The following is a 26,712-nucleotide window of genomic DNA, read 5'->3' as shown; positions in this document are numbered from 1 at the left end:
CCTAATATCCAACCTAAACCTCTCCCACTGCAACTTGAGACCATTACTCCTCGTTCTGTCACCTGCTACCACTGAGAACAGTCTAGAGCCATCCTCTTTGGAGCACCCTTTCAGGTAGCTGAAAGCAGCTATCAAATCCCCCCTCATTCTTCTCTTCCGCAGACTAAACAATCCCAGTTCCCTCAGCCTCTCCTCAGAAGTCATGTGTTCCAGTCCCCTAATCATTTTTGTTGCCCTCTGCTGGAGGCTTTCCAATTTTTCCACATCCTTCTTGTAGTGTGGGGCCCAAAACTGGACATAGTACTCCAGATGAAGCCTCACCAATGTCGAATAGAGGGGAACGATCATGTCCCTCGGTCTGCTGGCAGTGCCCCTACTTATACATCCCAAAATGCCATTGGCGGTCTTGGCAACAAGGGCACACTGTTGACTCATATCCTGCTTCTCGTCCACTGTAACCCCTAGGTCCTTTTCTGCAGAACTGCTGCCGAGCCATTCGGTCCTTAGTCTCTAGCGGTGCATGGGATTCTTCCATCCTAAGTGCAGGACTCTGCACTTGTCCTTGTTGAACCTCATCAGATTTCTTTTGGCCCAATCCTCTAATTTGCCTATCCCTCCAGCGTATCTACCTCTCCTCCCAGTTTAGTGTCATCTGCAAACTTGCTGAGGGTGCAATCCACACCATCCTCCAGATCATTAATGAAGATATTGAACAAAACCGGCCCGAAGACCGACCCTTGGGGCACTCCACTTGATACCGGCTGCCACCTGGACATGGAGCTATTGATCACTACCCGTTGAGCCTGACAATCTAGCCAGCTTTCTATCTACCTTGTCGTCCATTCATCCAGCCCATACTACTTTAACTTGCTGACAAGTATACTGTGGGAGACCGTGTCAAAAGCTTTGCTAAAGTCAAGAAACAACACGTCCACTGCTTTCCCCTCATCCACAGAGCCAGTTATATCATCATTGAAGGCAGTTAGATTAGTCAGGCATGACTTGCCCTTGGTGAATCCATGCTGACTGTTCCTGATCACTTTCCTCTCCTCTAAGTGCTTCAGAATTGATTCCTTGAGGACCTGCTCCATGATTTTTCCAGGGACTGAGGTGAGGCTGACTGGCCTGTAGGTCCCAGGATCCTCCTCCTTCTCTTTTTTTAAAGATGGGCACTATATTAGCCTTTTCCAGTCATCCGGGACCTCCCCCCATCGCTATGAGTGTTCAAAGATAATGGCCAATGGCTCTGCAATCACATCCGCCAAATCCTTTAGCACTCTTGGATGCAGCGCATCCAGCCCTATGGACTTGTGCTCGTCCAGCTTTTCTAAATAGTCGCGAACCACTTCTTTCTCCACAGGGGGCTGGTCACCTCCTCCCCATGCTGTGCTGCCCAGTGCAGTAGTCTGGGAGCTGACCTTGTTCATGAAGACAGAGGCAAAAAAAGCATTGAGTACATTCGCTTTTTCCACATTCTCTGTCACTAGGTTGCCTCCCTCATTCAGTAAGGGGCCCACACTTTCCTTGACTTTCTTCTTGTTTCTAACATACCTGAAGAAACCCTTCTTGTTACTCTTAACATCTCTTGCTAGCTGCAACTCCAAGTGTGATTTGACCTTCCTGATTTCACTCCTGCATGCTCGAGCAATATTTTTATACTCTTCCCTGGTCATTTGTCCAATCTTCCACTTCTTGTAAGCTTCTTTTTTGTGTTTAAGATCAGCAAGGATTTCACTGTTAAGCCAAGCTGGTCGCCTGCCATATTTACTATTCTTTCTACACATCGGGATGGTTTGTCCCTGTAACCTCAATAAGGATTTTTTAAAATACAGTCAGCTCTCCTGGCCTCCTTTCTCCTTCATGTTATTCTCCCAGGGGATCTTGCCCATCAGTTCCCTGAGGGAGTCAAAGTCTGCTTTTCTGAAGTCCAGGGTCCATATTCTTCTGCTCTCCTTTCTTTCCTGTGTCAGGATCCTGAACTCGACCATCTCATGGTCACTGCCTCCCAGGTTCCCATCCACTTTAGCTTCCCCTACTAATTCTTCCCGGTTTGTGAGCAGCAGGTCAAGAAGAGGTCTGCCCCTAGTTGGTTCCTCCAGCACTTGCACCAGGAAATTGTCCCCTACACTTTCCAAAAACTTCCTGGATTGTCTCTGCACCACTGTATTGCTCTCCCAGCAGATATCAGGGTGATTGAAGTCTCCCATGAGAATCAGGGCCTGCGATCTAGTAACTTCCGTTAGTTGCCGGAAGAAAGCCTCGTCCACCTCACCCCCCTGGTCTGGTGGTCTATAACAGACTCCCACCGCGATATCACCCTTTTTGCTCACACTTCTAAACTTAATCCAGAGACTCTCAGGTTTTTCTGCAGTTTCACACCGGAGCTCTGAGCAGACATACTGCTCTCTTACATACAATGCAACTCCCCAACCTTTTCTGCCCTGCCTGTCCTTCCTGAACAGTTTATATCCATCCATTACAGTACTCCAGTCATGTGAGTTATCCCAAGTCTCTGTTATTCCAATCACAATTCCTTGACTGTGCCAGGACTTCCAGTTCTCCCTGCTTGTTTCCCAGGTTTCTTGCATTTGTGTATAGGCACTTGAGATAACTTGCTGTTTGTCCTGCTTTCTCAGTATGAGGCAGGGGCCCACCCCTCTCGTGCTGTCCTGCTCGTGTTTCCTCTCGGTATCCCACTTCCCCACTTACCTCAGGGCTTTGGTCTCCTTCCCCCGGTGAACCTAGTTTAAAGCCCCCCTCACTAGGTTAGCCAGCCTGCTTGTGAAGATGCTCTTCCCTCTCTCTCAGAAGTACCTAAGTGAATTTAAGTCTTACTGACTTTCAATTCCAGTCAAATTTTGAAAACTTTCCTCTGTGACTGTTTGGAAATTAAAAGAAGTGGGGTTTTTTCCCCCTCATCTAGTAAATATTTCTGAAGGCCATAACTATATAGCAATTGAATAGACTAGATTTATCTACGTAATCTCTTATGAGATTGGAAACCTGAAATTGTTTGAATAACTCTTCTAACACTTTCACCTTCAAAGATAAGACTTTTGTAAATATCTCCAATTTTAACATCGCCTCCCCATCAGAAGAGACTGGGAAGATGCACAATAACCTATGCTAAGGTTTGCAAACAAATTGCAGAAGCTCAGAAAAGCAGGCGGATATAAAGAACAAACTGCCATTCTCTATGAAGTTCTAAATAGTGTTGAAATAGGCAAGTCACAGCAAGGAGAAAGAAAGGAGTCAGAAGCAAGGTTACCACTGAAGAAGAAAACTAGGCAGATATAATGCTTTCTGGAGCATTTTTTTAGGTGCATAGGTAGATAAATGCTGCTTGTTATTACTGGCTTGTGTGTGCGTGTGGTTCTTAGATCAGAATTTGACCCTAATTATTTAAAATTCAGATTATCAAAAGTGATTCTATTTGACTAATTTTTTAAAATAGAAACTATTTCTAAGAAATAGAAATGTAAGGTGTGTCTGAATCCAGTGCTATCCCTTTAACAATGTTTTGGGACCCAGGAGGACCAAATTTAATAGCCTGTGTATGCAATCTCGGAATCACCATTACTGAGGAGGAAGTAGCTGGTTTTGACATTTTTACGCTCTCTCTAATTTGTTAACGTGACACCCTGTTTGAACATCCCCTGTGTTCAGATAGGCTTTTGTCACTGACAGCAGCACCTTCAAAGTGTAAAAACCTGCCAAGGAGACTCACTCCTTGCAGTAGGGAACTAGTAACTAGGAATCAAATACACAACATTGCATCACAGCTGAGACCTGTTTAGCAGAATAATTAGGTCGATGAAAATATTAGAAGCAATGACAGATATTTAAGGCTGATGTTATTACAGGAAGCCTTTGCACACAGGTTTATTGCTTAGTTTGTTAAAAAGGTTTAATTTCAGCTGTTCTATGTCTGATGCTCTTTTGCTTGTTAACCCCCACGCTGTAAATTGAAGGCAATGAATGAACGACTCTGTGATACATTATCAGTGTTACAGCATGGATTGCCTACCAAGAGCTGTCACGATGTTGATACAGCCTGTGCCTTTGCTTAGGAAGACTGAATTTATCACCTTACTGTGATATTTTGCTTTCCTTAGCCCTGAGGCTAGGACCTTGAGTCTCTTTTACAAATGGTCAGAGGTTTGGAAGATTCCTTCCCCCCGGCCTGGGCTTCAATTTGGAATGGTTCATTGTTCTAAAGCAAAAACAGGTGTGCCATTTTCTTAAGGTGGTGGTTGGGAGATGCTGCCTGGTAACGTAGCTTGTTATAATTACTTCTAAACCTTTCTGTCTTTCTTTCTGTCTTTCTTGTCCTCCCACCGCCCCCCCTCCCCGCCCCCACGCCACTAGACCTTGATATACTCAGCTTCAAGCAGTGGTTGGGATTCTAGTTGCAGAGCCGGTGACGGCTAAGTACTTTACAAAATCTCGCGGGGGAGAAGGATCCAATGTCTTGCTCCTTCCAGCTAACTATGGAATTACCAAGGCATTGGCTGCATCACAGTTTCTTCTAGCTGGAGGTAATAGCCACAGGAAAGGTGGTTTAAAGTGGGCCAAATTTGCAGAGTTTGAGGAAAGCCTCATGAGGCTTCTTATTTCTGTAGCTCTAATCTAATGTACCGAGTCACTTCTGGCTGCAGGTTTCTGTACTCTTGACAAGTGTTCGAGACAGTGTGTTCCCATGGCTTGGCTACGTGCGGCTATCGTAAAAATAATGAGCACTTTTGGGGGGAAAAAAGTGTATAGATAGAAAGCAGGATAGTGGGCTAACTCCTGCCCATGGATACACACCTGCAATGCCCCTGTCATCAGTGTGGTTATTACATGTGTATCTGAGGACAGAGTCTGGCTCAGTACTGATATTTGGCAAACCTATGTTGTTGTTTCCCCTTTTTGATGTGTGCGGCCAGTCCAAGTTTGGGGTCCTGTGGACATTCTATTTGGCTGTAGAAATTGGTGGTATTCAGGTATTTCTTTGATGCAGTTTGGTTCATTTACAAAGACTGTATGAAGTCCTGTGTCTCTAGGGTGACCAGATGTCCCGATATTTGGGGCTTTGTCTTATATAGGCACCTGTTACCTCCTACACCCTGTCCCGATTTTTCACACTTGCTCTCTGGACCCCCTATGTGTCTCTGAACACAGAAAGAATCAAGTGGCAGGAAACAGCTTCTTTAGCTCACAGCACCCAGAGCAGTTTTTTTTCCAGCCTCCATCCCCAACCCAAAAACCTATCCCAAGGTTTCTTTCAGAGCTCTTCAGGCTGCCCTTCCATCTTTTTGTCTCCCCTCGGTTTCTGTGTGATCTCTCTTCTCACACACACACACCCTTACCCAAAACAATACTTAGCCAAGAGCTGCTGTGTAGGTTCACGTTCTCCTTGTTGTTTTAGGGCTCGTCTACACTTAAAAGGCTGCAGCAGCGCAGCTGTCGCGCTTCAGTGAAGACGCTACCCACACTGACTGGAAGGGTTCCCCCACTGGCGTAGGTAATCCACTTTCTGGAGAGGTGCTAGCTAGGTCGACGGGAGAATTCTTGTGTTGGCTTAGTGCTATCTACACCGGGCATTAGGTGTAGACAGCATTGCTCCAGTATGTGGATTTTTCACACTCCTGAGCGATGTAGTCATACCGACCTAATTTCCTAGTGTAGACCAGGCCTAAGATGGTGCTTATGTTTACACCTACTTTAATTGAAGGGTTAGTTCACACTTACCAATCTCAATGGGGTTTTAACTCAACCCATAACATGTCACCCAGTTCATGGGGCACGTTTACACTAAAATTAAACACTCGTGGCTGGCCCGTGTCAGCTGACTCGGGCTCGCAGGGTTCGGGCTGTTTAAAACTTTGTTTGCTAACAACAAACCAGTCCCACATCCTGCTCCCTTTCTGCTCATTAAAGTTTGGGAGTGGCCATGCAAAGGACCTAAAATTTATTTTATATGCAAAGAACTTTGGCTAGTACTTAATGTTAATTGGGCCCCAGGTGGCCTCCAGCCCCACTCCCTGCGGTAGACCATGGAAGAGTTTGCAGGAACAAGGCCTCTGTATTTCATAAGAAGCACATCTGTAATTTATATTAACATTAATAAATGTGCATTTGAATTTGTAATTTATGTGGATTTTTATTTCTCTGCAATTAAACCAATTTCATTTATTAAAATGATCTTGGAAATCCTAGACAATCTCTTTAAAAATACACTCATAAACAAGTGGACCTATCAGTCGGATCAATTCATATAGCAGAGTGGCATCATAAAATAGCAAGTTAATTAACCCCCACATCAAAGTCGCATATGGCAGCCACTCAGCTCTGTCTACCAACCAGCTCCTTAGCGGTGAGGAAGACAAGCTGAGCCTTGCAGCATGCCCTGAATGTTGTTAGCAAACAAAGTTTTACATATGCATAGGGCCCTGATCCTATGAGCCTTGGTGACATGAATAATAATTATTTTATTATATTGTAGTAGCCTCAGTAATGGACCAGGACCCCACTGTGCTAGGCACTGTACAAGCAGAACAAAATATGGTTCCAGCCTAAAATGCTTATGATCTAAGCTTCAGTGGGATGATCTGTGCAAGATAGCATGTGTAGGAGTGGCCTTGAGTAATTAAGGGCCTGATCCTGAGAAGTGCTAGTCCAGGGGTGGGCAAACTACAGCCCAGGGGCCTAATCTGGACTTCTAGCTTCTGCCAGGGAGCAAGGTCTGGGGCTTGCCCCGTTCTGGCACTCCAGCTGGGGAGCGGGGTTGGGGGTTTGCCCCGCTCTGTGCATGCCATGTGTCCGCACAGCTCCCGGAAGCAGTGGGATGTCCCCCCTCTAGCTCCTACGTAGGGGCAGCCAGGGGGCTCCACACGCTGCCCCCGCCCCAAGCATGGCCCCCACAAACCCCATTGACTGGGAACCATGGCCAATGGGAGCTGCAGGGGCAGCTCCTGCGGATGGGGCACCATGCAGAGCTGCCTGGCCGCGCCTCCACATAGGAGCTGGAGGCAGCACATACTGCTGCTTCCGGGAGCTGCCTGAGGTAAGCGCTGCCCAGAGCCTGTACCCCTGAGCCCCTCCCACAGCCCAACCCCCTGCCCCAGCCTTGATCCTTCTCTCACCTTCCAAACCCCTCGGTCCCAGCCCGGAGTCCCCTCCCACAGCCCAAACTCCTTATTTCTGGCCCCACCCCAGAGCCTGCACCCCCAGCCGGAGCCCTCACCCCCTCCCACATCCCAACCCCCAATTTCGTGAGCATTCATGGCCCGCCACACAATTTCCATACCCAGATGTGGTCCTCAGGCCAAAAATTTTGCCCACCCCTTTGCTAGTTGAAAGTGAGTCCTATATTTGCAGAACTGGGTCCTATATTTCTTTGTGTACCTCTCTGTGCTGCTAAAAACAAATGAATCAGTGCAGCTAAAGTCAACACTACACTTCTATTACTAGATCTGCAGAAGAGCTCTGTGTGAGCTTGAAAGTTTGTCTCTCTCACCGACAGAAGTTGGTGCAATAAAAAGTATTACTTCACCCACCTTGTCTCTCTAATATCCTGAGACCAAAACAACTACAACAATGCATACCCCACCTCTGTAAGTTATTAAAAATATCTGCCCACTTCTTTTCTTTTACACTTCTTGAAAGAATTGTCAATTTTATGCTACTTATCAGTGGAAATTCATAACAGCCACTGAATAAAATTCAACGATGGAGGTGTATTCAATATTACATACCATTTGCATCCATACAAATGTCAGAGAGATCTAATTCTTAATGTATAATCATTTTTTAAAACTTGTCTTTAAGAAGGCAGATTAATTCACATTTGTGTTTGTGTGTGTAAATATAATTTCATTATACAAACCTAACAGTTTGTTAGGCTGCTTGCAAAAAAAAAAACCAAAAAAACAAAAGGCAGAGTTCATGAACTTCAGTCTATTTTTTTTTTTTTGGTCTGTTACCCTCTCAGTTTAACTCAGCATGAAACAGACCCATTTGGGTATAGATCTATTTGCTAGGTAAAACATCTCTATTAGAGTAGCTACCTTGACTCCAGAGCAGGGAGCTTAGTCATGATGAGTGGCTGCGTTGGCATGGCAAAGGGAAAAAAGCATGATCCACCTGGTTGCACTCCACTGAAGAGGGGTGTTCCCTGATGACACCTGAAAGTAAGGATTAGTAAACTCTTTATTGTTCTCCCCAGCTGGCTTCCTGCAATGATATAATGCTACACAAATGGATAGTAGACTATCCTAATGCAAACATCTTTCTTCTAGCCCACACTACTCATGAATTCTAAGGATCCTTTTGTTTTTCAAAGTTGGTACCTTAGTCTAGGGAAGTTCAAATCTCTCGGCAGCAATGTATAGCTAGAAGATAAAAGGTCTTTTCCTGTATTTCGAGTTGATCTGAGATGACAGTACCTATTTCAGGCCAGCGGTCATTCTCAGCAGGTTTCCATGGAGATTAATGAGGTCACAGAGGAACAACCTCTGAATTGCAGTTTGCTAAATAGCAAGCCTAGGTTGTGTTATATTGGAGAAGTAAAGCTTTTGCCTGTCAGAAAAAGAAAAGGGGGGTCCCAGCTTTCTTCTGTAGTGAAAATAATTTCTGAAAAATATTTTCTCACTAGACTACACTTATTCGTCTGTGCTGAATATGTGCTGCAGTACAGCTCATGCAGTGTGGTTGTGTTCATACGGTTGATCTAAATATTGTACGTAATTATTTCAGACCCAGGACTGTGTGTTACTAGCATCTCTCATCGTCTGCTTTAGTTCTGATCAGTGTTCTTTTTCATGATATATTCGGTGTGGTCTCATATATTACCTTATTGAGCCGGCTGGCTTTCGCTGTGTGCACTGAATTGCCTTTTGTTAGGGACGATACCTAGGTTTTCCCTTGGGTGTATTTACAGTGTCATGAACATCAGAATTATAGAGTGTTTTAGAAGTGGCTCGCTATTCTAACACTTAAGTTGGAATGGAGGTGAAAGAGCAGGAGGAGGAAAAGCAGGTGAAATCAGAAAATTGGAGCACTGTAGATTTAATACCGAATAACATGATCAGGAAGTTTTGACTTCAAAATGCAAGCTACAAGTACCTGAAAACTTATACAGTTATCTGCAAAGTTCTATGTTAATTTTAAAAAAATCTATCACTCCGTCATGGAGAGATTACAAATAATTAATTGAATTTGTTAAAATGATACTGGTAGCAGTAAAGATAAGTTCTATTAATGGCTGGGAGTTTTGAAGGAAACTAAGGGAGTTAGGTGCCTAATTCCTGTTGCAATTCAGTGGGGTTGTTGGTTTGTCCCTATTCCAGGTGGATTGGCAGTTCCCTGGCAGTCAAGCACAGGTATCCAGTTGTTGCCCTGGATTTTGTGTCGTTCACCTGACAGAATGCACCCTGCTCCTCAGTTCATTCCACAACCAGAGGGTTGGTTTGTGTTGCTTCAAAGACTCTTCCAAAGATAACGATATCACAAATAACAGTAAAAGTAAAGTCTGATTTTTGTCTATCTCTCAGTTTTGGAGAGGCAATTATAGGAAAAGGGACTCTTAAAAAATAAATAAAACCTGTATGGGTTTTTTTGTCATTTTTCAGTCTTCTTTGTGCTAGGCTTTATTTTCAGAATGTGAAAATTATTCTGTACATTGCAGTTGTGCCTACAATCCCCAGCTGAAATTGGGGGTCACTTTATATACACTTAATAAGAGATAGTCCATGCCCCAAGCTGTTTACAATCTAAATAGAAAAGACAGATAAAGATTAGTAGAATTAAGTATTTTCCCTAGTCTACAGATGGGGACTTGAGTCAGGAAGGCATATTAAGTGATTTACCTATGGTCACACAGGAGGTCTCCAGCAGAGATAAGACTTGAACACAGGTCTCCAGAGTCATAGTTAGGACCTTGACCGCAAGACCGTAGAAGGATGGTTTTGTGGGTGGGATATGGCTGAAATAGCCACATAAGATGATTTAATTTGTAGGATAAAGAAATGGAATTCTGCAAATTTGTAGTTCATGTGTGCAAAGAGGTGTACCAGCCCTTTAAGAATAAAGGGGGACAGAAGACACCCATTTCAGGGTGTTAGAATAAACAAAGGCTCAGAAAATGGCCTGGTAGGGGAAGAGAGGGAGTGGTCCTGGGGAAATAGGAGTTGGAGGAGGAAAGGAAAAGCCCAGGACACTGTTCGTTTACGGGCCCGGGATCAGGAGCCCTGCAGTGAAGGGCTCCCCTATCTTCCAGCCAACTGGGAAGAAGCTCTTGGTTGAGTGCACTATATAGACGGCCTTCTCCTTCAGAACAGGGGAGACTTTGACAGGATAAGGAAGCCAGAGCCAAGCACCAGCCAAAAAAGGGCTGGGACTGACAGCTTTGTGTGGACCAGACTGCCAGAGAAAGAGCTCTGGGTGCTGACTGAAAAACCAGAGCTAAGTATGAACCATGGAGTTATGAGCATCATCTTATTTTGGGAGCTCATTGAGGACTGTTTGGATGATTTTATGATTAGGGACTCGGAGGAGTATGTGAACTTTATTTGATATTAAATGAGCCTTGGGTAGGGGTGCTGTGAGCCACAACAGAGACAGTATGGAGTCCTTAAGGTGCCCACAAGAGAGGACTCATGGGGGCAGGTGCCTGCAAAATGACCCCTGGTCACTAGAGGGCACTCGGTAAACGGCCATCTAGCTACAGAGCGAGTATTTCTTATTCAGATGAGTTAGTCCATTGATGGCTACTTTTGTGAGCAAGGGATTACTGATAGGACTCATGATTTGCGTGATGAAACATCTAAACATTTGCTCCTGAACAAAGAGGGGGCCCATTCATGCTACTAATTCTAGACCTCTAAACCTGTATGACACTAAAGGGCAAAATGTATATGACGTCCCACATGTGTTATATCACATGTTATACTGCATGCCACGTGTGCTGCTACTTCTAGGTGCAAGAGTGTGATATAGTAGTGGGGGAGCCAGTTGAGTACAGAATTTTAGCTTTAAGTAGAATTTCCTTTCTTTTGTAATTGTTGCCATGGTAACATTGCTGCTTTCTGTTAAAACACACGCACATGTGTAAGCAAAATAGCTCAAGTAAAGATGATAAACAAGGTGAAGTCAGATTTCTATCTGGAACAGACTCCTGAGTATTAAGTATGTTATAGTGTTGTTTTAAAACATCTCAGCTATGTTCGATGGTCCAAAATGGTTCCTGCTTCTGCAACTTTGTGTTATTTCCTCATCGTGTGTCTAGACTGTTTTTGCATACATGTGTTAGGGACCCAGGACACAAGATGCACAACTCCAACTAAGGAGAATTTTTGAGAGACCTCCACAGCTGATGTTTCAGCATGAACAGTCTGCTTTTGTATTTTCCTTGTCAGTTAAAAAGATGTTTACACCATTTGAGATAACTGCTTGTAAGTTGTCTAATAACAGTTTTTCATAATTACCAATTACCAAAGAAGCATGTGAATTTCTATTTTTTATTACTTGTTCAGAAACCAGCCATCAAGGTTCCTTCCCCACTCTGAACTCTGGGGTACAGATGTGGGGACCTGCATGAAAACCTCCTAAGCTTACTTTTACCAGCTTAGGTTAAAACTTCCCCAAGGTACAAACTATTTTACCTCTTTGCCCTTGGACTTCCACTGCCCCACCAAACTTTATCTGGGTTCCTGAGAAAACGTAGTTTGGAAACATCTTTCCCCCCAAAATCCTCCCAACCCTTGCACCTCACTTCCTGGGAAAGGTTTGGTAAAAATCCTCACCAATTTGCATAGGTGACCACAGACCCAAACCCTTGAATCTTAGAACAATGAAAAAGCATTCGGTTTTCTTACAAGAAGACTTTTAATAGAAGTAAAAAAGAATCACCTCTGTAAAATTAGGATGGTAAATACCTTACAGGGTAATTAGATTCAAAACATAGAGAATCCCTCTAGGCAAAACCTTAAGTTACAGAAAAGACATACAGACAGAGATAGTCATTCTATTCAGCACAATTCTTTTCTCAGCCATTTAAAGAAATCATAATCTAACACATACCTAGCTAGATTACTTACTAAAAGTTCTAAGACTCCATTCCTGTTCTATCCCTGGCAAAAGCAGTGTACCCACAGACACAGACCCTTTGTTTCTCTTCCTCCTCCCAGCTTTTGAAAGTATCTTGTCTCCTCATTGGTCATTTTGGTCAGGTGCCAGCGAGGTTACCTTTAGCTTCTTAACCCTTTACAGGTGAGAGGATTTTTCCTCTGGCCAGGAGGGATTTTAAAGGGGTTTACCCTTCCCTTTATATTTATGACACCAGCCAACTACCATTTAGTTTTATATTTTTGGGTGAAAAAAGCCCCTTCAGATGAGACCTTGTATGCCAGATTTTCACAGAAAAGGACTTTTTTCCCACTTAGGTTCTAAATTTCTGAAAAATGAGATTAATACAGCAAGAGAATACCCTACATACTCAGTCTAACAGACCAGCTGACAACACCCTCTGATAATCAGGACAAGTTAATACATTCTACATGTTCACTGTTCCAGTTTTTCAGATTGATTATTTTGAAAAATTAAGTAAGTTTCCATTTGCTTATCTTAATTTTGAGGGAAATGTTTGGTGCTCTCAGGCAGTGATGCTACCGCAAAGAATAAAGCTGAAATAGTTTTTGATAATGTCCTCTAAAGAATAGGCCACTGCTGTACATGTTGTTTGAATGGGGCGGCTTGTTCTTACTGGGCTCTGAGCACTTTCAAAAAATCTAGCCACTTCATTCAGGTGCCCAAATGGGAACAAATTCTTTGGAAATACCTGGTCCCATTTGTAGGTGCTGAGTGATTTAAAAAATGTGGCTCTTTATGTATAACGTTTAATCTATGTTTAATTCTTGTAGAGTAATATAGCAGGTATGCAAACATTCTTTATTGTGATGTTGGAGCTATCATTTTTTGTGAAGAACTTGATTTAAAGAGACTGTCCTGGGATTACCTCCTGTCATACGGTACGTTCATTGTAGATCTAAATATCATGAATTAGTGTCTAGATTTTTCTGCCTCACATCCTCAGCAGCAGTTGTCTTGGTGCAGGAATTGAAGCATGAGCATGCTAGGTACAGACTGTAGCTTTGTTCTTGGGAAATTAAAGTCTAAGATAATGCTTTGTAATGTGTAGTAGTGCTGAGATACTTCGACAGTTGGTAAATTGGCAGAGAAAAAACAGTGAATGTAAAAGTATATGACTGCATATGCTCTCTTCTTAAGCACATTTCCTCAGAAGAGTAATTTTTCATATCCACCGAATAATGAAGATGGTTGCATAATTGATTGGCATTTTACACATAAGTATTTTCCAATCCATCTAAATCCTTCCCTTCAGTGATGGCTTCTGACTTGGTTTCTGTCACTAACATGCCATATTTGGCAATGTTTTGGTATGCTACATTCACTTGAATAATTGTCTGCCCAAGTATAAAGTAGCTGCTCAGCAAATATAGAGGAAACAATCACTGCAAATCTGCAGCTCAGCATGACATTTTACATTTGTTTTCTGTAGTTTGCCATAGAAGAGAAGAGTGAGAGAGACAAGTTATTCCATATAGGGTTACAATAACTTCTATACCAGGTAAAGTAATCGGTTACATGTTTTCATATATAATATAAAAGAAGCACCAGGCTTACTAAACACTTAAACACATCACTGGGTTTTTTCCCCCTGACAAACACATTGGAGTTCATTTTGTACTGATTTTATACAAAGGTTGTGTTTAGTCATCAGGGTCATGTTTATGAAATACAAAGAAGGGAAGACCACCAGGGCAAAGGCTGCTCTCAGGCCCCAGGTAAGCTATAATCTCCTCTGCCACTCCAATCTAAGCAAATAACTGCACCAAGGCTGCAACAACGTGCTGGCCCTTTATGCATCTGAGGGGAAATGCTTTCGGGTATTGAGTAGTGTAGTCATCCAGTGGCAAGATACAGCAGTATTCTGAGTGACCGTGCTCCAGAGGACTCATTAGGCCCATGGCTATGAGAAGGTACATCTATTATTGGTAGTGGAATAAGAGGGAACCTGATCACTTTTCTTTTCTGGGGCTACTATCTGGCATTCAGAGCAGGCTCTAATATAGTCATATACCTGTCGATACATGCCACACCGATAAAAATGTCTCGCTACTCTAGCATGCATTGTTTTTCTATGCCCTAAAGGTCTGCCTACACTGACACGCAGGTGTGAGTCCCAGCTTGAGGAGACATATTTGCTCTAGCTCTTATCAAGCTAATATGCTAAAAATAGAGAGTAGCTGTAGCAACGTGAGCAGCGGGAGGGGCTAACTACCCCGGGTTACGAGCCTAGGGTCTTGGAGGGGCATGTATTTATGGCAGTTAGCCCTTCTCCATGCTTGCGCTGCTATGGTGATACTCTATTTCTAGCATACTAGCTTGATGAGAATTAGCCACAAGTATGCCTTGAGCTGGGAATCATACCTCCAGTTCAAAGGCTAGACATACCCTAAGTGTCCAGCCCAAGGATTAGTATGTCCTGCTTTTAGGACCATTTCCCTACAAAATTTTGTCAACCCTTAACACAAGTAAATCACTTCCCAGGACATGCTCTTGATCTGTCCCATCTTCTGTAGTTTTTACCTCTTCTACGGGTACTCCATGAATGTTAACCATTTCTATGAATTGAAGGAAAATATCTTCATTTTGAAGTTGTCCCAAGTTTAGTGGTATATTCCACACATCTTTTACTTCCAACTCCCCTTCCCCTGACAGTTCCCTAATTGACACCCTGTTGGTGTTTTTCCCATCTCCTCCACATCTTGTTTTCTCCTCCCAAAAAGAGCCCGGTCTAACTCAGAGAAGGAAATTCCTCCTCCTTTCTTGACCTGTGATCTAGTCTCCACACAGACACTGGGTTTTCAATTAGTAAATCTGCTAAAACAGGGAACTCTATGGGAAATTTGTCACTACTATCAGCTACATAAAATATTGCTGGCTGTTTATGCCAAAAAGCACCTCTGTGGGGTAGGGTGGGGTGTAACCTCCTGTCTTCATGTGCACAGATTCCTTTCTGAGTTCTCTCTTGATCTAAGTCTTTCACAGGAATCCAGTGACTATGGGCTACAGTCTGGGATCTTTCTGTATCCAATAAAGCGTTTACTAGTTGGCCATGAGAAAACCTGGATTTGTGCTGGAAATGGCCCACCTTGATTTTCATACACATTGTAAGGAGAGTGGTCACTTTGGATAAGCTGTTACCAGCAGGAGAGTGAGTTTGTGTGTGTGGTTTTTGGAAAAAGGGGGGGGGGGGCGAGAAAACCTGGATTTGTGCTGGAAATGGCCCACCTTGATTATCATACACATTGTAAAGAGAGTGGTCACTTTGGATGGGCTGTTACCAGCAGGAGAGTGAGTTTGTGTGTGTGGTTTTTGGAAAAAGGGGGGGGGGGTGAGAAAACCTGGATTTGTGCTAGAAATGGCCCAACTTGATTATCATACACATTGTAAGGAGAGTGATCACTTTAGATAAGCTATTACCAGCAGGAGAGTGGGGTGGGAGGAGGTATTGTTTCATGGTCTCTGTGTATATAATGTCTTCTGCAGTTTCCACAGTATGCATCCGATGAAGTGAGCTGTAGCTCACGAAAGCTTATGCTCAAATACATTGGTTAGTCTCTAAGGTGCCACAAGTACTCCTTTTCTTTTTGCGAATACAGACTAACACGGCTGTTACTCTGAAACAGAGCACATTTGGGACACCTTTTCTCTGACAAATCCTCCTAAGGTATATAGCATAGTTTGGTAACTTTTGATTTCTTAATAGGCAAGGCTGACTACAGTAATAGCAAATTAACAGCACCTTTTCTCTACTGGATTTGTCTTCGAGAGTTCCTCTTGGCCCTGTTGATTTGAAAATGTTTAATTTTATCAGATGCTGCCTCACACCTTCCTTTGTTGCAGATGGTAACCTTTCTATTGCATTCACAGCATTATATAGGATGGGTACATCTTCTTTCTTCATTCCAAATACAGAACAGAAATATCCGTTGAATGCTTTTTCCTATTCTGCATTACAGTTTGCAGTTTTACTTTCTGTATCTAACAATGGACCTCTACCTGGCCTAAGGTTTTTCTTTTTCCGAATATGTTTAAAAACACCTTCTGATTATCCCTAACCCTATTGAACTTTGATATTTCATTGACACCTTTGGCTTCCCTTATCAGTCACTTACATTTTTTAACATGCAACTTCTATTAATTACTATTCACTTCCCCCTTTTTCCATCCTTCATGTATTAATTTATGTTTTATCACTGCTTCCACATCTCCTTTTAACCAAAATAGCTTTTTGCCCAGCATCATCATTTTTGTGTCGGTGGAGCTGTGGCTTTTGGACATCCAGTAGGACATCCTTGAACAATACCCAGATTTCATTAACACTTCCCACTTAAATTTAAAGTTCCCAGTCAGTTATGACACCAACTGCTTTAAGCTTTGGGAAATAGGTCCTTTTAAAATTCCAGATTACTGGATGGCACCATAATCTGTTTGCACGCCATACATGTAACCAGATCATGATCACTGGTACCTAACCAACATCTAATTTTTAGGTAAGCTCTTAACTTTACTTCGGCTGTCCGAATGAGGTCTAATATTAAGTTACCCTATGGTGGAGGGCTCTGGGTGTCTAAGGGGGATCAGGGAAGGGAAACGGAGAGGATTTGAAGAGGGGGTTGAAACTAGTGTATAAACCACAGGGATTGTAGGAATTGGATTTGGAGGAGAAGAAAAAGCAGAACTGTTTGGCAGGGAGCTGTTTGGCAATAGTTATGAAGAATGATTTTGTAACAGAGGAGTTCTGCACTTGTTTATTAGTTATTGAGGTTATTCTCAATCAGGCTGGAATTACATCTTATCCCTATAGGTTCTCAGCACTTAAAGCACTCCTTTTCTTTTCAACTTCTGTAAGATTGCTCCAAGGAATTGCCTTTCTCCCGCTAGAGACCATGAAGTGTGACTGCAGAAAGCACAAAACAGACCAACAAACCAGTGAGGAAAAAAAGTCAAACACTGTATGTCTCCCATCATAGCCAGATGCTCTCTGCAGAGAATTTGAGAGCTTTTAAAAATGTGTACTTCAATAGGTACAGACGTCCTTGATTTAAATTATAAGATAGCAGATAGTCTGATAGCAGATAGATTATAGCAGATAGTCTGCTGCAGTTTCCACGGTATGCATCCGATGAAGTGAGCTGTAGCTCACGAAAGCTCATGCTCAAATAAGTTGGTTAGTCTCTAAGGTGCCACAAGTACTCCTTTTCTTTTTGTGAATACAGACTAACACGGCTGTTACTCTGAAACCTGTCATTTTATAAGGAGAACATGATGGCTCTACCGACAAAAATATGTATTAATCACCTGCGCCTGCAAACCCCTCCATTTACATGCACAAATACATCTGCATGTAGATGGACAGTTATACCGCATTAACCTGAGAGTCCTGCATGGTATCTGTTTGTATAAAAATATAGATACTTGCAGACATAACTGTGTTGTTTTTCTTTTTAAAATTTGGCTCCACAAGATTAAGATGATTAAAATCTCAGATTTCAGAGTAACAGCCGTGTTAGTCTGTATTCGCAAAAAGAAAAGGAGTACTTGTGATAAAAAGATCTTCTACACTTTCCACAGTATGCATCCGATGAAGTGAGCTGTAGCTCACGAAAGCTTATGCTCAAATAAATTGGTTAGTCTCTAAGGTGTCACAAGTACTCCTTTTCTTTTTGTAAAATCTCAGATTTTGTTTTATCATGAACAAGAGAGTCATACAATGTCACTAAAGGGCAAGTTAGTGAAGTAAAGCAGGAATACTATTCCACAGTAAAATAAAGTAATATTATACATACACACGCAGCGGTGACTGCTGTCTCAAATTTAAAACTCAGCTGAAACATTATTCTGGGAAGAAACTAATTTAGCACCTGTTGGAAGTTATTCAGTTACATATCTCTGTGTGTCAAAGAAAATTGTTTGAAAGAATGTTTTTGGCTCCAGCCTCTAGCTTCTTTCAGAAACAAACCTCAATATAATAAATAAGCAACAGTGCTTCCATTTGGCTATACAACAATTTTTGAACTTTCAGCTGGTGCTTAATTAAATTAGAACATCAAAGGGCCGGATTCCGGTGACAAATGTGTTCTTTTGAACTCAAATCCGCAGGCACTGCAAGTGCTATCTTTGTAGAAGGCTTGAACTAGTCAGAAGATAAGTCAGCTTGCTGCAGAGACCTCAACAAACCCTGTAACAATCCGGCACACTGGTAACTTAAAAAACTACTTTGGGGATGTGTAATGCCATGAGTGGGATTGAAGAAAGAGGGTCATATTTCAGTTGGGATCAGGAAGGTCAGTTCAGCCTGACATCTGGAGTTCAGGTTTGCAGGCTGGTGACTAGGCTGCCACCAGGCAAATACTGGCCTCTCAACCTGCTCAGTGTAAAGATCTCTTTCCTACAACTCTGCCTGCCTTCAGCATCCCTCATTACTAATAAAACATGAAGGGCCTTAAATCAAGTTTCCTGACTGCAATATGTTGTGCCTGTTAAATATGGGAGACTATCATTTTGGACTTGGGGGGCGGGGGGAAGGGGGAAAGAGAGGATCCTCTTTCACTGAACAGCCCAAGAAGCCTGCAGTGCTTCCATGGGCCAGCACGACCACCACAGAGGCTACTGGCTGCTGCTTAGGGCCAAAATATATTTCTTCCTGAGAGTGGGATACACGGGTTGCACATTCAGTCCCTTTTCCTCCTGCTCTTGAGTTATCTAGATATTGAGTCATGTAAAGGCAGTGACTTTTCTTGTTGGATAGTTGGAATGATACTTGGCCCAGTCTTTCTGTTGGTGGGGAATTTTGCCATTCACTTCAATGAGAGCATGATTAGGCCCTCTGAGAGGAAATTACACATTCTGGAGCGCTGTTCAAAACAGTCTGTCTGTGAAATTGCAGATGGAGATATTTCCAGAAGTCTGCCCACCTATGCTTGTAGAAATATAAGGTTTTTTGCCATTCTTCTTCCTTTAAAAAAGGGAAATCAATTCTGCATGCTGGCTAGCTAGTCAGACCGGACTATATGCCTTTCAAAGATTTTGCTGATGGAATTCTTCAAAATACCATTTCACATACAGTCCATGCAAATAAGATAATTAGCAGGCTCTGCTCAGACATCCATGAGTGTTGAATATTGGAACAGAACAATTTAATTTTTTTAACATATTCTCCTGACACTTTTGCATTTGGAATATGTTACTCTAAAGTATCCCTTGATACTTGTGTCTTGGCAGTGTTCCAGAAGGAGCTGAGCAGAGTGAAAAGCCACTGGCATAATTTAGGGTTTTCCTTCCTTCTGGTGTCATATAATTCTCTCCTTTCATAGGAAGGAGCTAATCAATTTCTCTCACTGTTTAAAATGTGAATCAGGTGTGGTAGCTTGCCCTGTGTATACAGTTGTTCAGTTTAGTGGGAATATCCATGGGAAGTAGTTAAACTGAGGTGTATCGATCAAATTAATCTTAACAATTCTTACCTTCCATTTAGCTTTTGTTCATTTTGTTGTATAGGATCTTCTGTTATTTTCCTTCAGTGCGCTTTCTAATTCAAGGCTGTGATCCTCCCCTCCTCCCCCCAGTACATAGTGTCAAGATACCCACTAAATTTGTTACACATAATTGCAGAGGGCTATAGTGTGCCTTCATTTCCCATTGAAATTCCTCCAACATAGTTAATGTTTCTAGGACCAAAGAACATTTGAATGGCAGCTAAGTGTAAATATTTTAAATCACAACAAACTTTGTCATGTCCAAATTAGGTAATCAACCTAGAAACAAAATGATCAAAATGGTTTTACTCAGTAGTAAGGTCCTGATCCTTCAAACACTTATATGCATGCTTAACTTTACCCATGTGAGTAGTCCCAAAGTCTTAAGTGGGATGATTTAGTAGAGTTAGACATGTACACACATGTTTGCAGGGATGGAATCTAAAGGCTAGATTTTTAAAGGTGTTTAAGCAGTTAAAGATGCAGATAGGCATGTAGGCGCTTATGAAAATCCCACTAGCTGTATCTTACTGTATCTGTAGGTGCCAAAATACCTTTAAAAATCAGGCCTTAAGTGATGAAGGAAAACATATGGATTAACTAAATAAATGTAATAAACTACAGACCTGTCATATCAATTATAACATTGTACTGAGTCTACTTAAAAAAAAAACAGACTTCAAATTGTTTAAATCAATTACAGTTTTACTATTAACGACACTGAAAATGCATTTCCTCCCCCCCCAAGAATTAGTGAACACGATGCAAAAATATATACTACAAGTTCAGAGGATCAATTATGTGTATGTGTTCAATAACAGTTTCCTTTGTTGGTAATTTTAAGTGACCTTCCTGAAGGATTAAGGCCCCAGTTCAGCAAGACACTTAAAGACATCTTAAATTAGTCTCTACTCAACAAAGCATTTCAGCACATGTTTAAATCCCCTAGACTTCAACAGCATCAGTCATCCTGCAGGTGTTTCCACGTATAGATAACCATTTGTATAGGAATAGTCCATTAAGTAGAATGGAACTATTCTCATGTGTAAATGTACTTGTGTGTGTTTTCAGGGTTGCGGCCCTAGAATGCTACCCACACCTCTAGTCCCAGTTAGTATATCTAGGGAAACAATTATTTCTCGATTTACTTGCAAGTTTTTAATCTGGGCTGCAAATACAATTAAGTTTTAGGCCATACCTCTACTCATGCAAGTGTCATAATGTACTGAAGTAGAAAAGGGATTTGGCCCTTTATTTTTTGGTTTACTTTCAAACAGCTGATTTCAGCTATTTGGGATTAAGCTAAAATGAAAAGTGCAGGTTTATACTAGAGTGGTTTTATAGGATCCTTGAGCATTCAGTATTTTTAAAATTAATTTAAAATTGCATACAGTGAATTCAAGAGGCCATTTTTGAAGAGTTTATAAATTGGCTGTTTTGAACTGTAATTATGTTGCAGAAATCACATTAATGCAAATGTTTCTCACACTTATTTTCAAACTTTTGACTCTCCATTTTGTAAGCAAAATGTTGCACAACTAAATAAGTATATATATGGAGATACTGGAATGCTAAGGCCCTGGCTTTTCAAACTGACTGCTATCCGTGGGCCCAGGATGTGCCAGTAGCTTAAACTATAATCGTGCACACACTTGGTCATTTCTTACACAGTAGGCACACACTGATTTCAGGTCAGACTGTAAATCAGTTATTTAGTATTTAATTACAGTTTGCATTTCAGCAAATTGTGATTTTAAAAAAACACTGTTAACTGGTTAAAATCCTTAAATTAACATCTACTGCTGACTTCTCAAAGGCACTGAAGAGAGTTAACTCCTTTTGGCTTCTTTGAGAGGAAAATGAGTCAACTACTAAGGCAGGTCAAATATTAAACCCAATGACTGACTTTTATAATATGCAAAACAGAACAGCAAGTGGTTTTTGTGACTGTATATTAACTAATGGGATTTGTGTGCCCCTGTTTATTGATTATAATTACACTAGATGCTGCTAAGGGAATCTACCAGGTTTTTTTTTTTGAGGATGTGATCTGGCCCAAATTTGCTCAAAAATTACTTTTGAAAGACTGTAAAAGCCACCCAACTCACTTCATTTCTGTAGAATTCATTGATTTGGTCTGTTTTAAAAGATATGTATTGACTTTAAACACACACACAGGTGTTTGGGGTAATCTAAATCAAAAATGTTATTTGATTTACAAAATGTGTTGACATTTGTATGCACTGAATTTCTGAGACCAACAAAGCTACGTTAAATTAGATATTGATTAATGGGTTAATGTTGTTTACAGATTAAAACACAGTAATAGCTAAATCCTTCAGAAACAATTGCTTTGCATGCAAAGCATCTGACTAAACCCTGTAGCTGCTAAAAGCAGTTTCTGGGAGTAAGGCAAAACAGCTTTGTTTAATTAAAAAAAATCCCCAAGTGCCCTTAAGAATCAGGCTATTTGGAATCTTTATTGACAGAGCATCAGAAGACAAATTTATTATTTTGGACCTTTAAGTCATTAAATGCTGAATTTAGACAAATCGGTTAATTTTATAGAGTCAAATAACTTGAGGAAAAATTCACCTTATTGGGTTTTTTTTAAGTTGATACAGGTAATAAAAAACTGCAACCATTGAGTTTACAAAGCACACTGAGTAGAGTGAAAGAACATTTTATTGAGAATAAGATGAAAATTAGACTAGATTTCATGCATAGTACTTTTGGTTACCAATAGCCTAATCCTTCTCAGCTGTTGTCCTCAATCTAATTGTGCTACCAAATATGATCATTTTCACAATAATTTTAAAGAATATTTCTGTCCTTATAAGGTTTGTCCAGTCTCACTCCACCTTCCTCCATCAGTTTTTGTAATCAACAGACAGATATTTCCAGAGTTAGAATATCTAAATCTTGGGGCCATTACAAACAGGAAAAAAGAGACTTGCTGTCTCCAAGGTTATAGAAGTCAGATTTCCATGCCATTACTATTCCAGTAAATGGTCTATGTACACAGTCAACAAAACAGAAAAAAAAACCTCTCTGATCAAAGAAGCTTATTGTTGGCTAGATATTTTGTGACACCAGAAAGTCCAAAGGGCTTACACGAAGAGTATCTAATAAAGGTACCATTATTTTTCATGGTACTATGAAGTTACGCAAAGGTTTCATTGTTACTATCTGCAAGAAAAGCAGCAAATTATGTTGTCTTGTGTCACAAATAGTTTGGAATACATCTTGGGAAAATGGCTCCGGATGCAAATAGACAGTCCAGGAATAAGTTAAAATGGGACAGAAATGTTAGTGAGCAAGAATACAAATACAATAGAAAATTGACACCGTTCCAAATATTACTTAGATTTGACACCATGGGCTAGATCCAGAAAAGGATTTAGGTGTCTAAGTCCATTACTGAGATCTTCAAAAGCCCCACTCAGCTGCTGCCAAACTCTCTAGGTGCCAATAAAGTCCCCTAAAATTTGCCTCTGTTCATGCCTTCAGATGCCTAAGTCCTGATGCTTGTGCCATGGCAGAATCCTCAAATTAGGTGTCTCCTCTGCCTATTTTGCCTGTGGGACCCAATCTGGTAGACAAGTCCAGAGATCTCTTTAGAGCATACCTACTGGATCAGGCCCTGGAAAAAACCCCACCAAAACCCCACAGGGTCACTTGGGCACCTGCCCTTTTAGCCAATAGATGAGTGAACACTAAGGGTGTGGGAGATGCAGGTTCAGAGCTCCACCGTCTGAGAGGAGCAGGGACTTCAACCTAGGTATCTTACCTCCCAGGTAAGTGCTCTAACCAGTGGGTTATAGGGTACTCTGGAAGAGTCTTTGGCAGCCTCTCCTGTTGAAGCTGTTCCATGTTGCATGAAATACTTTGGTATTCAGTGGGGACAGAGAGAAATTGAGCATGGTTCCATAGCCCAGTGGTTGGGGAACTCCCCTGGGATGTGATGTAGAGTCCCTGCTCTAATGACTAAATAGTTTATACAAAGCACAACAGGGAACTCAACAGGAGAGATTGAGAGAATTCCTCTCATCTCCTACCCACACCCCAAAATAATGCCAGGCCAACACACCTTCCCGCAGTTGCACTCCAGCTCTCTGTCTCTCTTTCTCCAGCCAGGTCACTAAGCTGTTTTCCCTTCTAGGATGATCTTTTAGGGCTTCTCTCCACAAGCAGCCCTCACACCCACAGTCCAATGTCACTCCTCCAGTCTTTGCGTCCACTTCCCTTAACAATACCAAGGGTGGTAGGAGAACCCAGGCTTATTCTCTACTCTGGGTTCTAGTCCAGGGCCCTGTAGTGAACAGTTAAGGTCTGCAGCTACAACAACCGTACCACTCTCACCCCAGACTCCTTCCTACCATGCTCCTTCTCCCTTATGTAAGGGAAAGGGACTGTAGACTTCCTCCCTGCAGTCCCTCATACTGTTTCAAGCCTCCTGGCTTTCTAGATGCTTCACTTGTTCCTTCACAGGTGAGCTTCCTTCTAATTAGCTCCCTCACACGGCCTAAATCTCCCCAGTTTGCATCCTAATTGGCTGATTGAGCCCAACTGCCTTATTTCAGTTCTTACTGGGGCTGGTGTGGGGAAAACATCCCACCTTGGGGCTGTAGGGGAAAGAATCTGTAGCTACTCCCTGGGAGGAGGGACACTAACAGGGGCAAGAAGGAAATCCAGGGGGAGAGTAAGCCCTGGGATCCTGTCTTGGAGTAAAGAGTCTAGCAAGAGGCTAGGAGGAGGTGAAGTAGCTATGGGGAAGAGAGTAGGCTCCTGTGGTAATCCCAGATACAGACAAGGTGAAAGAGAGAGGCTGGGTGGGAAGGAGCTGAGGGAAACAGCTACAGAGATTAAGTGGACCTGGATTCCTGGCTACACAGTCCCTGGGCTGGAATCCGGTGTAGTGGGCAGGCCTGGTTCCCCTGTCAGCCACTAGTCTAGTGGCACAGAGCCCTGAGTTTGGGGCTGAACACCATCCAAAAAAGGCATCTGGAGAGTGGTACTGTTGGTATTTGTAACACCAGAAGGGGTGGGCTAAATAGTGACTTGGCCAGAGGGCTAAGTTACCAGCAGATAGACTATTGTAGAGTGAGTGGAGAACAGATGGGAATACCTGAAGCAGCGAGAGCTACGTTCCCAGACTTGGGTGCAAGGAGGCATGCTAGTGGTTGAGCGGGAACCCTATTACAATGCTTAAATGGCTATTTTGTGTGTGCAAGTACCCAATTTGAATGTGCTACAGCAGTAATTATACCCATAAATTAGGCATGCAGTTATGCTGGTGAGGTTCTGAATATCAGACCTTTTACAGAATAGGTTTAATAAACAGTGTTTTGTTGTAATAATTTAGGTAAAAGAGATGGACTCAGAGTCCAGGTGTAAACCTGATCCTGTAACAGTCCACAATTTAACAGTTTTAAACAGGTTCAAGGTCTGACATTCAGAGCCCTCAGCCTGCTTTATACCATGGCAAACACACCATTAAAAAACTTTTAAAACTTTTATTAAACATACAGAAAAGAAGGGGGAAACAGGCAAAGCATTTGAAATGTTAAGTATTAAATAATGCTTTTAACAATCTCTTGTTCCCTTTCCCTTAAAAACCTGGAGAGAGTTTTTAGAAAGACCTCCTCCTCCTAGATGGTATTAAAATGGTAATAACTGTGGTTTTGGGGAGAAGAGAAGCAGTTAATTGAGATGGGCTGGAGCTGTCATTGTTGCTGTTAATGTCCCATCCTGTTACCTAGAAGACCAAACAAAACAGACACACAAAAAAGGGAAGGAAAAGAACGCTAAAGATAGAAAATGCAGCTTCTGTCTCTGGTGTTGACTCTCATCTACAGCTTCATTCCTGGAAAAACACAGACGCAATACATGGTCTTATCAGCCGCTTTGAGACCTGGCAAACTTGTACCAGCATCATGCATTTAGCATTTCACTGCTTTTCTGGTCATGGATTTACAGTAGTGTTGCCAAATACAGTCTTGTCCATCCAAGCCTGACTTTTGTTGAACGAGGAAAAAGAGGAGACAGAGAGAGAGGGAGGGACGGAGAGAGAGAGAGACAGAGAGGAAATAAGGTTGGGAAGGAAATGGACACATGGGGTGCAAGATTTACCTGGAGTCGGTAGAGCTGACTGTGTCATCTAGGTCTCTCCATCTTGCTCTGTCTGTTCAAGACAGCTCTCAGGATTAAGACAGAGAAGGCACAATGGTGTCAGACTAGAGACTAGGGTCCCAGAAGATGGTGTAGGGTGACAGCTATGATTCTGGAGCTCACTCCCCTTTTTTTGTCTTTGCCAGCACCGGTATCACAGTAGCCAGCTTTCCTCCCAAAGTCTTGTATGTTTGTTTGTTTTTGTTTTTAAAGGGAGTGAAGGGCAAATAGCCCATCCCGTCATTATTTTGTTTACAAATTATTCTAATTTCCAACACACCAATTTTGGTTCATTGTTTTCTGGTTCTACCCTTGTTTACCAGGCATGACCTTAATACAATCTTTGGGTTATATCACTAGGCCTTTTTGTTGGAACTAATTCACTCTTCACACCTTTTCTCGTGAACAGTTGTTATAGGTTATTGTGCAGTTTCGGGAACTTTTATCTGTTTTCTCAGTTGAGGTCACAGGATAAATTTGCAGGCCCAATTATCACAATACTGACTTCTGCTGAAGAGACTCAAAATGTATTGATAGAGGCAAAGTTGAGATCAATATTTACCTCAAAATGTATTCAATTGCTGAGTCATTGGATGTTTTGTTATATATGTTCTGATTGATTTCAGTGGAAATTAATGAAAATTGCTTCACTGTGGTGAGAAATTTCTTAAAAGTAACAATTTTTTCTTTTAAATGGGGAAAAGATGTTTGAAATCCTGAGAGAAGATTTTAGTATTGTGCATCATGTATGAGCAAATCTGAAAGTAGGGATTTTCGTATTCAATCTGACTGGCTCATCAGAGTTGAATAATTTTTACTGGCGTCTCCTGCAGCTGGCGCTTAAAGTGGTCTGAAAAAAAAGTGTGTGTGTGTGTGTGTGAGATAATCTGGGAGCAACAGCTTTCAGCCTGATTTTTTTTTTTTTATATATACC

The 26,712-nt window shown here is 41.9% G+C and overlaps 1 protein-coding gene across 16 annotated transcripts in view; it reads left to right on the top strand.

The window, feature by feature from the left end:
• PLCB4 (phospholipase C beta 4) overlaps positions 1-26,712 on the top strand; it is a 325,436-nt gene that overhangs the window by 121,672 nt on the left and 177,052 nt on the right. The window contains exon 4 of one of the 16 annotated variants that reach the window (XM_073339649.1): positions 13,562-13,630. The exons of the other annotated variants lie outside the window; for them this stretch is intronic. The gene's annotated coding sequence lies outside the window, so the exon portion shown is untranslated. The remainder of the gene's footprint in view (positions 1-13,561; positions 13,631-26,712) is intronic. 16 annotated transcript variants of the gene reach the window in all.

This window comes from Lepidochelys kempii, chromosome 3 (assembly GCF_965140265.1).
Source record: "Lepidochelys kempii isolate rLepKem1 chromosome 3, rLepKem1.hap2, whole genome shotgun sequence".
NCBI classification, from domain to species: domain Eukaryota; kingdom Metazoa; phylum Chordata; order Testudines; family Cheloniidae; genus Lepidochelys; species Lepidochelys kempii.
This window is presented reverse-complemented; position numbering and strand designations above follow the sequence as displayed.